Genomic DNA, 11008 nt, shown 5'->3' with positions numbered 1-11008 from the left:
ACAAAAATCTTCTACTCCGAAACTACTTTGCCAAATTAAATCACACTTGGGCACAATCATTATTGGGGTATCTAGTTGTGCCTGCCAACCAACATGCCTATCATGGCTAAAAATAGAACATAGGTGGTAAAATGCAAGTTTTGTCTATTATTTTGAAAAACATTATTTAGAGAGAAAATCTGACAGGAGCAAAATTATTCAGAATGTTGAGCACTACCAATTGTCCAACATGTCAAAACTATCAGATGACTTCTTATAGAAGTTATTGCCCTTAAATGACAAATTGTACTATTTTCTTTCATTTTTTCCTACTATCTTGAAACTATAATAGATACAGAGAAACTTTGAAATGATAAGCAAGACAAGTTCTACAAATAGGTCAACACGGTTGAAATCTTCAATCGACTCCTTATTAGAGTAATTGCCCTTTGATGATGATTTTCACCATTTTTTTGCGTTTTTGCCTTATATCTAAAAATGATCAGAAAAACAAAATCTACAATGAAGACAATATGCAGGAAATTGTCAGACGACTCTACAGAAGTTTTTGCCCTTTACAGACGATTTTCACCTCTTTTTTGTTGCGTTTAGCAATATATGATGGAAAATTATGATCGATAAAGTTCACTTTAAATCACAAAAATGATCAAGTCAAGATCTACTAACAAGTCAAATTTTGCTGATATAGTTAAGTAGACTGTCACTCTTCATAGGAGTAATTGCACATAAATTAGGATTTTGTTTATCCTCTTTTGTGATTTGAGCAAACACTAAAAAAGATAGAGAAAACTAAATAGGCGAAATTATCAGCAATGCAAAATCAACAAAACAGATTTTTGTCATAAATTCAATTCCTGTCTATAAGATTGGAGAGTATTCTTTGTTGAATATGCACTTAGACCATTGTGAGCGACACAGGCCCTTTAAAGCCTCTAGTTTTGTCTCACAAAATGATAACAATTTCTTGTTTATCTCTAGAAAAATCTGTTAAAAATAAGGAGGTTTAATGTTATTGCAAATTAGACTACTATCTATAATTGACTAAGTCAAAAATCTGAACCACTACATATCTTCCTGTGCAAACAAAACAACACCTTTTAAGCTGTTAAAGGTCCTAAGGTGACTAAATCTGAATAAGTTCAAAAGAGTAAACCAATGTCTTAATTTAAACTACAATGAAATACATTACTACCTTTTCATGTGTCTTTGCTAAAGTTACATTAACAGATGGAGTTCAAAAGGATGTCTTTCCTAATAAAAATAAGAATAATTATATCATATGTATTTCCAGGCAAGCTATTTTGGCTCCTTTGAACTTTTGTTAGGGTCCCTTACATGTAGTTATAAAAACAAAAATAAATGGAAATTTAAAGCAAAGAATCGAATAGTACAATTTGGAAATTTTTCTATAAAAAAAAAAAAAAAGATGTAGTATGATGCCAATGAGACAACTATCCACAAAAGACCAAAATAACACAGAAATTAACAACTATAGATCACAGTACAGCCTTTAACAAAGACTGATTATATAACTAAAAATTTTAAAAAGAGATATGAGAGGCCATTTGCTACCTAAGCTTATATTAAACAGGTACTACGCTCTGCAGAAATAATGTTTGATTTATCGTTACAAACAGGACTGCCCCTGTCTCTAGAAATAGAATATTTTTTAAAAATATGTTGTAGAATCATATGATGAAGCAATTGATATTTAACTTTGACAAAATGATTTATTTTTGGACCTCTTACAAAATACTTTTGACTGTAGCAGGATCAATTCTCATAGGTATTCTGGGAGGCCAAACCACATCTTAAACTAACTTATTGACTGAATGAAAATAAATAACTTAGTCTTATGTTTAAAGCTAAATAGTCTAAAGAAAAGTGACTGAAAACAATTAGTAACGGTATATAATTCATTACCAAATAACATAGATCTTTTAGAATACAAACTCCCAATTAATAGAAATTGATCAATTAACAGACCACGGAATACTAGCTTCGTGGCCATTGCACTGACCCTATATTTGGGTTTACTGAGCTATCCTTCAACTCGACTAATAGCCAGTAATTTGACAATTGAATAAGATTAGCTGAATACTTTATATATATACTTTCAAAGGTTCTAAAATTTTATTTGTTCGATGATAAATTTAAACTTTTCAAAACAAGATGAATAAATTTCTAAATATTTTAATGTCTTGTACTAACAAGTTATAAATATCAAAATCTATAAGATTCAACTAATAATTGTATGTACATCTTGAAATAAATATTGATAGAAAATCAATACCAAATCATCGTTAATGACATTAGCCATCAAATGTAGTCAAATAATATATGTGTGCTCCTTGTGAAGAATCTTTGTTGAAGCCCACATCTGCCGTCAAACGTTGCCACCAATTTTTAGAAAAGAATAATAATTTATCAGAGACCAAAAACAACTAACTTTCATATTTATATCTACTCATTTATTATCAATACATTTTTACAGTGAAGGTGACTCAATACAGGTTGTGTAGCAATTGATATTGAATGTTAAGCAAAAGACTATCATTTTGTCATTTATTTTCAGGCTTCCAATAGGGGAAGTTTTTAATGTAACAACATTCCAGCATCTAATAAATAACTTTGCCTCCCAACTGCAATGTCCATGCAATGAACATATAGTTCAGAGCGTTTCTGAATCAAGAGAGGAGAATGCACGATATACCTATGTGTGAGTTCCTTAAGGGTGTAATATCTCATTCATTGATAAAATTGTGTCTTTCATAACATCTGTGTGTGCACATTTCTTCTTATGTTTACTTTAATCTTCGAAAATTATAAATTGTACACTTTTATTATTAAACCTTCATAATAGCACATCCAATAGAATTAGTATTTGCTGCTTTCCTTGATAAGCAAGCGGCATTTAGGAGTAAGAATTTTGACTGGTTATCCTGAAGTAGGAACAATAAATTCAGGTATTATGAAATTTCCTCCTGATGACTGTTACCTTGTATACTAGTACCTATTAAAACTGGCATAACATTGGGAATGGAAACAGGTAGAAGAGACAACAACCTGACCAAAAGCACAAAACAGCCCAAGGCCATCAATGTGTCTTCAACTTAGCGAGAGAATCCTGCACCCAGAAGAAGGCGTCAGCTGGCCCCTAACCAATAATGTATACTAGTTCAGATAATGGACGTCACACTATAAAACAAATAAATGTACCAAAATAAAAAAAAAAACATACAAACTAACATGACAAAGGCAAGAGGTTCCTTACTTGGGACAGGTGCAAAAAGCGAATGAAAGAAACATGAAAACTATATACAAAATTTAACAAAGGACTACTAGCAGTTACTGACATACCAGATCCATACCTCATTAAAACTGATTGAAAGATTATGTCTTTATCTTATGACAACCAAGCACAATCCGTCCTGTTAGGGGTTTACTTTTATGCCATCATAAAATATATGAGAAGAACATAAACCGTATCATGCCAACAACTGGTTTTAGAATAAATGTGTTTATTTCCGATGCAAAGACCCTATGAGTGAATCAGTATTCCAAAAAAAATGCAATCTTTAATGACCTGACAACATTATGGTTACTATATCCCTTTTTAATAAGTATGTTTGAATGTTTGATTAGCTTTTGAGGTGAATGAAGACATTGTGTGTATTGCATAGGATATTACCATAAAAGATGAAATTTTGAAAATTGTGAAGTGTAGATACCCTGTGAACGAGTTTTGTATTAAGTATTTTTCCTAGTACGCCTCTTAGTTCAAAGCATGGTTAATATTTATTTCACATTAACTATTCTGTACTGACTATGCTCTTCATTTACCACTAAACACTCAAAAGTCATTCATTATCATTACCAACACCACCACCTATTGTTCTAGTGTAAATTAGAGGAAATCAGGTCCATTTTGTTACATCTTGTGATACGTTTATTTGGCAATCGCCATGGCAGTCAGCACGGTTTTAGAACATCAGTTGTTCGACCTGTTAGTCAAATGCGTTTTGTTAAAATATACTTTTTCACTTTTTGGTCTTTTGGAAAATGTTGTTTGAGCTGTATTTAGACCCCTCTACCAAGAAATTTGCTTTGCATGCACAAGTATAAAAACTGCGGTTTTTATCCATCGCAATCATAGGTTTAAACGTTGTTTTCAATTTAGACTTTTTATATTTTTTCGTTTTGGCTTTAATGATATTTTCCTTCGGGTTTATATGATTCGTTCATCCTATTTCGACTCTTCAAAATTCAAGAGTCTATCCTAAATTGAGGTCATTTATATGGCCTTCCAAATACAGTTTCGATTCCTAACATCACTGAAGAGACATTAATTGTCGAAATCCGGATATGTTGTACAAATTTTTGCACCTCATGTTTGCGGTATACCATCTTTTCCACAAGTTTATTGTTTTCTGTTTGGTATTAAATTAATAATTAAGATCCATTTTGTTACATCTTGTGATATGTTTATTTGGCAATCGCCATGGCAGTCAGCAGGGTTTAGGAAAACACCAGTTGTTCGACCTGTTAGTCAAATGCGTTTTGTTAAAATATACTTTTTCACTTTTTGGTTTTTTGGAAAATGTTGTTTGTGCTGTATTTAGACCCCTCTACCAAGAAATTTGTTTTGCATGCACACGTATAAAAATTGCGGTTTTTATCCAACGCAATCATTGGTTTAAACGTTGTTTTCAATTTAGACTTTTATATTTTTTCGGTTAGGCTTGTTTTATATTTTCCTTCGAGTTTATATGATCCGTTCATCCTATTTCGACTCTTCAAAATTCAAGAGTCTATCCTAAATTGAGGTAAATGATATGGCCTTCCAAATACAGTTGCGATTCCTAACATCACTGAAGAAACATTAATTGTCGAAATCCGGATATGGTGTACAAATTTTTGCACCTCATGTTTGCGGTATACCATCTTTCCCGCAAGTTTATTGTTTTCTATTTGGTATTAAATTAATAATTAAGATCCATTTTGTTACATCTTGTGATACGATTATTTGGCAATCGCCATGGCAGTCAGCAGGGTTTTAGAACATCAGTTGTTCAACCTGTTAGTCAAATGCGTTTTGTTAAAATATGCGTTTCACTTTTTTGTCTTTTGCAAAATGTTGTTTGTGCTGTATTTAGGCCCCTCTACCAAGAAATTTGTTTTGCATGCACACGTATAATAATTGCGGTTTTTATCCAACGCAATCATAGGTTTAAACGTTGTTTTCAACATTTTAGACTTTTTATATTTTTTCGTTTGGGCTTGTATTATATTTACCTTCGGGTTTATATGATCCGTTCATCCTATTTTGACTCCTCAAAATTCAAGAGTCTATCTTAAATTGAGGTAAATTGTATGGCTTTCCAAATACCGTTTCGACTCCTAACATCACTGAAGAGACATTAATTGTCGAAATCCGGATATGGTGTACAAAATCTTTGCACCTTTTGTTTGCGGTATACCATCTTTTCTGCAAGTTTATTTTTTTCTGTTTAGTATTAAATTTCTAATTAAGATCCATTTATTACATCGGTGATCCGTTTATTTGGCAATCGCCAATGGCAGTCAGAAAGGTTTAAGAACATTTGTTGTTCGACCTGTTAGTCAAATGCGTTTTGTTAAAATATACGTTTTCACTTTTTGGTCTTTTGCAAAATGTTGTTTGTGCTGTATGTAACAAAAATGCGGTTTTTATCCAAATTTCTTGGTAGAGGGGTCTAAATACAGCACACACAACATTTTCCAAAAGACCAAAAAGTTAATAAAGATGGTATACCGCAAACAAAAGGTGTAAAGATTTTGTACATCATATCCGGATTTCGACAATTAATGTCTCTTCAGTGATGTTAGGAATCGAAACAGTATTTGGAAAGCCATACAATTTACCTCAATTTAGGATAGACTCTTGAATTTTGAGATGTCAAAATAGGATGAACGGATCATATAAACCCGAAGGTAAAATAATACAAGCCCAAACGAAAAAATATAAACAAGTCTAAATTGAAAACAACGTTCAAACCTATGATTGCGTTGGATAAAAATCGCAATTTTTATACGTGTGGATGCAAAACAAATTTCTTGTTAGACATGTATATATATACTGACTATCAAAAAAAAGTTTTATGTAATATATATATATATATATATATATTTATTACATGAAACTTTTTTTTGATAGTCAGTTATAGAAAGAAGAAGGTCCGGTAAGGGCTTATTTCGGCCTAAAATTTGAGGTACGTCTGATGAAAGATTTTTGACATTTTTTAAACACTTAAGTGTCTACTTCATTCGACCAAATTGGTTATTCATGTGTTATTGTAAACGATTTGGACTGACTTGGTCATTACAAAGTAAAATCACAAAAATACCAAATTCCGAGGAAAATTCAAAAAGAAAAATCCCTAATCAAATGGCAAATCAAAAGCTCAAACACATCAAACGAAAGGATAACAACTGTCATATTCCTGACTTGGTACAGAATATAAAAACGCTCAAATTCAAGTTTAAATAAGAAACATATATCAAATATGCCATTTAACCTCACTTTTCAGACGGTTTTTGTTTAAAATGGAAGTGGCCACATTCGTGTTCACCCTTAACATTTATATATGTTCTGTATTATCATTGAATACAACATATATTCAAACATTAAGACTGAACACAAGTGCGGCCACATTCGTTTTAGACAAACACAGTCTTAAAATGAGCAAAAATGTTAAAATTGTGAAGATATCAGCATGTTTGTATGGAATAATGATGCTAGTACATGATTTATGTCCATTGTATAATAAAAAACAGCCCATATTTTATAACAAAAGTATCTTACTTTCCAATAAATAAGTAATATTTTACAATTTAACAACTTTGTAAAAACGCTATATTTTGGGGCCAAAAAGGGGTCTTACCGGGCCCACTCCTTTGCCAGAAATTATAGACTCAGAACATGGCATAGTCCCTCAACAGAGTAATACGCAAGCTCAGCTGTCAGAAAATAGTAAACGATTTTGAGTTCATTAGTTTATTGACTTTTTGTTGTATTGAATTTCTTACTGTTATTTTGGACTTCGTACCCATATCACACATCCCCATTTAGCAAGCTATTTATGGTATCAGAATGTACTAAAGACACTGCTATTCATCTCAGTTATCTGAATAGTACAGAAAACTGTGGTGGTGAATTTCTGGAAGGACTCCTTATTTTATATATTGGCATATTTCCGTAAATGTTACATCCACTTATCTCAAAATCTGTCTTAAGCACAGGGACATTTATGCAATTCATTAGCATAAAAGTTGTTCAAGGTGTCAATATCCAAACTAACCCTCTCCCAGAAAAGCCAAGGCTGACTGAGAATCTTCACTACATTGTGATAGCTATACGTCTGTTTGAAATTTCGTCACTATATTCTCATGAACTATAAATCAAAGCTCCCTGGAGTTTGGTTTTTCTCTTTATTTGAGGATGGTTTCTGGTGTGTTTTTTTTTATATCCATGGATCATCAACTCACAGTTTATTGAATACTTATAGTGGGAGTGTCATTTGTAAGCAAAACCTTCTAGTTGATATGAGCTTTTTTGTTCTAGGGTTTGCAGAGGACAACTTTTAATAACCAGGACATTAGTTGATAATCCAGAGCAGCCACCAATGATTATAATCAATATGGGACGGTCAGGATTAAGAAGAAGAAATATAGAAAATCTGAATGGAACAGTTCAAATTGGTTCACATTGTTATTACATTGGTGGTCTCACATTTGCTGCCAATGATCACTTTACGGGTAGAATATTATTACCTCATCTAGACAGGACTCTGCTTTATTGCAATGGACAAGGAGTTATATGCAATAATGAGGAACATCAGGATTCTTTCTTGTCACTAATTATTCTCTTTAGGATTATGTGAATGACATATTAATATTTAACAGCATTATGTCTTGAAGCAATGCAAATATGTGATTAATTTTTATAAAAATTTATGACATACATATAAGAAATAAGATAAAATCAAAACAAGTATTAAATTAATAAAGGAAGAATTCCGCTGCACATTTTGATAATTATATGATATATAATTTGAGTTATTTTGTAGTTCAAATTAAGTAAGCAGTATTACAGACATTGCCCCAATTCTCAGACTAGTTTGGTATCGAAAAAAATTAAGTATAAATTGTGAAATTTTGCTGGCCCAATATAAACACATTAATAGCTCTTTTTGTTGGTATGTTAAAGATTTTGTTAATCAAGATCTTAGGTTAATAAGTACCAATACTAGTTCATTAAAGTATAGTTAGTATCTATTATTGCTGTTTGTATAATGTTGTCAGATGTTAACATGCTCATATATACCATAAAGTACTAGATTAATATAAAGCATTATTTTACGTATCAGCCTAAAAATTTCGTTTACAGCCTGATAAGTATAGTGTTTTTCTGTAACAGAGTACATAACTGTTTTGAAAATGCACTATGATAGGACAGTTACCACACACTCTTTCAAATCACCATGGTATATATTATCGAATATTTCAAAGTATTGTTTGTTGTAGCTCAGGTAAATAAAAATGGAAATACAATTATGCTTTAATTTGTAATTTGTATAGAACATATGTATTTATCTATATTTTCTTAACTTATAGCAATTATTTACAACAAATTATTAGGAATTTATATATCATTTTTTTTTAATTTTAAAGATAAGACCAGGCTAACACAGCTTATTGAATTTTGTAAATGTACAAACTTTTGTGTGTAGTAAGAAAACCATTGACCATAACGTTTTTATTAAAAGCTTTTCTTTTCTTATCAAATAGTATACCAAAGTTTATTGTACACATCTACTTCTTTTCTACTAATTGCTCGTTCAGTGATAAAATTCTAGAAAATTTATAAAATGTTCGAATTTCTCGCAATATGAACAATTTTTGCAAGAGCGTTATAAATACTATTTTACAACAGATTAAACAAATTCTTTGGTTGTAAGTTTAAAGCATTAAGCTATCTAATGAAGTCAATTTTGTAGCTGATTATAGGAAAACAACCTATAGTTTTTTTTTTTATTTCGTCATTGCTGACCAGAATGTTTCAAGGTTATTGATAATAGTTCATAATGTTTGAGTAATATATATTTACAGGCTCTAGATTTACAAATGGTTGTTTATGTTTACTAAATGAATATTTAAATATTTAGCCTTTTCTACAAAATTCTCTTTTATCTTTAGTACTGTTATAAATGGTGATGAGATAAAAGAAAACGGCTGATTCATAAATATCAAAATGAAGATAAGCTTTAAATGTACCTACTAGAAATTTGGTGCCTTATTTTTTAAGCTCCAGTGAACAGTTATTTTTCTGATTAAGGTTGTTCAATTTGTTTTTACTTTATATGTCTAAAATGTCATTCCATATTATTTTTTTACATTAACATAGAGTGTATGTATTTATATGTTACCTATTATGCATAAATACGAGATGACCAATACAAGCTATTTTTAACATTGTTTTGTATTCACATCTTAAAGGTTGATATATATAAACAATTTAATTTATTTGAGGAAACAGTTCTTAGTGACAACATATTAATTTTGCTTCCCATGACCTGCATTTGACCTTATCATGACCCTTAGAATGAAAAAAGTACATCCGACATACATGGTAGTGGGTTAAGTTTTCTGATTGGTCCTTTTTAAAAAAATGTCAGCAAAGAACCCCTATAAATTAGTATATCACCCACAAACATTACAACAAGTAAAAACGATTGGCCATTGCTATTTGATTATTTTTATCAAATATAAGCAGAACTTGAGGCCACAGTTTTACAGTAGTATACGGTTAACATGAATTTATATTTTTTTTTATCTTTATTAAATAGTTTCATCTGTTTAATGTAATTCATTATATCACTTCTAGACAACTCAGGGAAATTGACACAAAAAGAGACATATTTTAATACATATTTCAGGTTGCCAAATTTTATATTTTATATATTAAATTTTTTGTCTCGCCTGCGACGAAAGTCGCAATATGTGAGACATAGGTATTACTATCGGGCGGCAGCAGTGTAATTTATTTGAATAAGGCTTTATATTTCAGAAGGTAGAAGACCTGGATGCTTCATACCTTGTATGAAGACACCTCATGTTAGGAAATTTTCGGCAAACATATGTCCATTGTCCTTGACCTCATTTTCATGGTTCAGCAAGTGCTTGAAAACAAATGCAAGTTTTTTTGTCATATGAATTTCTTACTTATGAGTATTTGGATAATATATTTGGTATATGTATTCCTTACAACATAAATATGTCCATCAGACAGAGGTTATCGGACCACGACCTCATTTTCATGTTTCAGTTATAGAGGTTAAAGTTATGTGATTTGATCCGTTTCTCAATTACTATAAGCAGTAGGTCAACTATGTTCTGTGTATTGAATGATTGTAATCGGTACATATCAGTTTGGCAGATTTCATCTTACCTTTACCTCATTTTCATGGTTTATTGGTCAATGTTAAGTTTTTGTGTTTTGGTCTGTTTTTCAAGTGCTATTAGCTATAGGTCAACTATATTTTGTATATGAATTGATTGTAAGGTGTACATGTCTGTCTGGCAGGTGTCATCTGACCTTGACCTTATTTTCAAGGTTCATTAGTCATTGTTCAGTTTTTGTGTGTTTGTTTGTGTTTTTCAAGTACTATAAGCAACAGGTCCACTGTATTTTGTGTATGGATGATTGTAAGATATACATGTCTGTCTGGCAGGTCAAGTTTTCAAATGCTTATAGCAATAGGTCAGCTATATTTAGTGTATGGAATAGGCCTTATTGTAAGGTCCACATGTCTGTCTGGCAAGTATAATCTGATCTTGACCTCATTTTCATGGTTCATTGGTCAGTGTTAAGTGTTTGCGTTTTGGTATGTTTTGCAATTAGCATTAGCAATTGGTGAACTGTATTTGGTGTATACAAACATTGTAAGGTGTATATGTCTGTCCAACA

Source organism: Mytilus californianus, unplaced genomic scaffold (genome assembly GCF_021869535.1).
Source record: "Mytilus californianus isolate M0D057914Y unplaced genomic scaffold, xbMytCali1.0.p SCAF_15, whole genome shotgun sequence".
In the NCBI taxonomy this organism is placed as follows: domain Eukaryota; kingdom Metazoa; phylum Mollusca; class Bivalvia; order Mytilida; family Mytilidae; genus Mytilus; species Mytilus californianus.
This window is presented reverse-complemented; position numbering follows the sequence as displayed.